Source organism: Triticum urartu, chromosome 6, assembly GCF_003073215.2.
Source record: "Triticum urartu cultivar G1812 chromosome 6, Tu2.1, whole genome shotgun sequence".
NCBI classification, from domain to species: Eukaryota; Viridiplantae; Streptophyta; class Magnoliopsida; order Poales; family Poaceae; genus Triticum; species Triticum urartu.
In genome coordinates, this window is record NC_053027.1 from 25,741,156 (window position 1) to 25,744,309 (window position 3,154).

Genomic DNA, 3,154 nt, shown 5'->3' on the forward strand with positions numbered 1-3,154 from the left:
GCAACCGTAACTCATTTAATTTTGTTACGGTGCTTGCCAGAAATTTGACCATGGTTAGCGTGTTGGCCGATTTGCGGGGCTTGCTACTATGACATGAAGGCTTCATTCAGACCAGTGATGATATTTTGCGCAACATAAATGGGAAAGTAGAGGCGATCTTCCATATAATGAAGTTTATAATGTATGTGTTTATATTGTACTATAATTGTTTGAATAACTTAGCATATGTTCAGATGTATGATATCTGTAATTTAAGGGCTTGAATTTTTAATATAAATATAATTTTATTAATAAATATGTGCCCCTATAATAGCTAGCCCGTGCAGTTGCACGGGTAGATGACTAGTGATTACAATCTTGTTTGTGTGCAAGTCAAGCTTCTCTAGTTTACACATAACAACTTGTACAACATTACAAAATTTATGTTTGCTAATAACTTCTAGAACACTACAACACTTGACATCTAAAAGGAATTTGATGAGTCATGGCCTACTAAAGCAAGTTACATTACTAGTCTTATCTATCTTAACAGACCACACAAGATTACAAACTAAGTACCATGACAGCCATGCTTATCTAGTTTATGCGTAACAATTTGCAGAAAATTACAAACTTAGTTTCAGAAAAAATAGGCAATCTAGATTAGTGTTTGAGTTGTAAAGTGAATAAGATGAGTCATGTGTGTTATCACACCATTTTGGTGGTGGAATGATAGTGCAACAACAAGGAACTTTAATGACCAGTCCAAGAATACACTTGTAAGTAGTGCCACCAAACATAACATACCAAATTATGATTTTGAGAAGCATCCAAGCACTTTCCATACAAGCAACTGCCAATTGTGAAAGGATCATGCCATGGCAGCTATAAATAACCTCGCAGCAAGACGATCATCCTTCCTCACCCATCATTCTCATAAGTAGAGCGCATCATTTAAGCTAAGCAAGAAGTGGTCAATACAAATCCACCATGAAGACCTTTCTCATCCTTGCCCTCCTTGCTATCGTGGCGACCACCGCCGCAACTTCAGTTAGAGTTCCAGTGCCACAATTGCAGCCACAAAATCCATCTCAGCAACAGCCACAAGAGCAAGTTTCATTGGTACAACAACAACAATTTCTAGGGCAGCAACAACAATTTCCACCACAACAACCATATCCGCAGCCGCAACCATTTCCATCACAACAACCATATCTGCAGCTGCAACCATTTTCGCAGCCGCAACTACCATATTCGCAGCCGCAACCATTTCGACCACAACAACCATATCCACAACCGCAACCACAGTATTCGCAACCACAACAACCAATTTCGCATCAGCAGCAGCAACAACAACAATAACAACAACAACAACAACAAAAACAACAACAACAACAACAACAACAACGACGACGACGACGACGACAACAACAAATCCTTCAACAAATTTTGCAACAACAACTGATTCCATGCATGGATGTTGTATTGCAGCAACACAACATAGCGCATGGAAGCTCACAAGTTTTGGAACAAAGTACTTACCAGTTGATGCAAGAATTGTGTTGTCAACACCTATGGCAGATCCCTGAACAGTCGCAGTGCCAAGCCACCCACAATGTTGTTCATGCTATTATTCTGCATCAACAACAAAAACAACAACAACAACCATCGACCCATGTCTCCTTCCAACAGCCTCAACAACAATATCCACCAGGCCAGGGCTCCTTTCGTCCATCTCAGCAAAACCCACAGGCCCAGGGCTCTGTCCAGCCTCAACAACTGCCCCAGTTCCACTGGTAGAAAAAGGGCCTGTTGTCCCGGTTCGTAAGGGCCTTTTGTCCCGGTTCTGGAACCGGGACTAAAGGGTCGATACTAATGCCCTGTCCCTTTAGTCCCGGTTCAATCCAGAACCGGAACAGATGGGCCTCCACGTGGCCTGTGCGCGGAGCCCAGGCAGGAGACCCTTTGGTCACGGTTGGTGGCACCAACCGGGACCAATAGGCATCCACGCGTCAGCATTTCTGTGGTTGGGGTTTTTGTTTTTTTTGAAAGGGGGGGTTTTGGGGGTTTTGGGGGGGTAATTTAGGTGTTTCATATATTGTGTTAGCTAGCTATAATTAATAGAGAGAAGTGTCCTCTCTTATGTCCGTACTTGGTCGACGCTACGTACTATACATACGTATAGAGAGGACTAGACACACTAGCTAGCTAGTAAGCAAACGAAGGAAACAGAAGATCGTCATGAACATATATGCATACATAGAGAAGTGATATCGACCACCTCTCCTTCTCCGAGAGATTGGTCGAACAACAAGTTCTCGTATATCTATCCGACACTACCGGCTACATATATACAATAATTATCTCTTACAAATATAATCATACGGACTCAGGGTCCACATAGTATTCTCTGTCTTCAGGGATCACGTGGTCAAGAAAGAATGCCGCCAATTCCTTTTGAATTGCTCGCATGCGAGCTAGTGCTAGGAGTTCATCCCGCTTCCGAAACATCTAATTTAAAGAAGGGGGTCAATACATATATATATGAATGAATGAAACTCAACACAAATGATGGTAATAAAATAAAATTGTGAATGTTGTTATTTACGTACTTCATATTGTTCGTCAGTGTAGCCCCGCTCACAGGTCGTGTGGCGGATGGACTCGCAAACGTAGTATCCACATAAATCATTCCCTTGTTCCTGCCACAACCACTTTACAAGAAATAGAGGTCAATCAAACTGATAAGCAAGAATGCCAAATGGTATAGATGAAACTAGCGCTTGAATGACTAGTAGATGCATGGAACATGCTACTATAGTACTTACTTTCGGGTGTCTAAATTGCAGCTCCTTCGGCAGTCCCGGAGCTTTTCTGGTGAATTTTCTCCAAACCCTGCTGGACAAAGAAAACAATTACTTGATATATCAGGAAATGAACAAAGTTGCTGATATGGTGGATAATGATCGATTTAACTTACTTCTCGAGTATTTGAGTCATGTCTGCATAGTCCTGGGGATCTTTTCGTCTTGAGTGTAAGACGGTTACTAGTCACTGCTCAAGCTTAATCTCTAGGAGAATATAGTGGAAACTGCACACGCATGCATAACTCATCAATTACATTACTATAACCTTGACTAATATATAAGGAAAACCGAATACGCACAAGATAGTA

The 3,154-nt window shown here is 41.6% G+C and overlaps 1 pseudogene; it reads left to right on the forward strand.

Moving 5' to 3' along the window:
• Nucleotides 1-905: 905 nt before the first annotated feature.
• LOC125515988 lies at nucleotides 906-1,817 on the forward strand (annotated as a pseudogene).
• The last annotated feature ends 1,337 nt before the right edge of the window (nucleotides 1,818-3,154 follow it).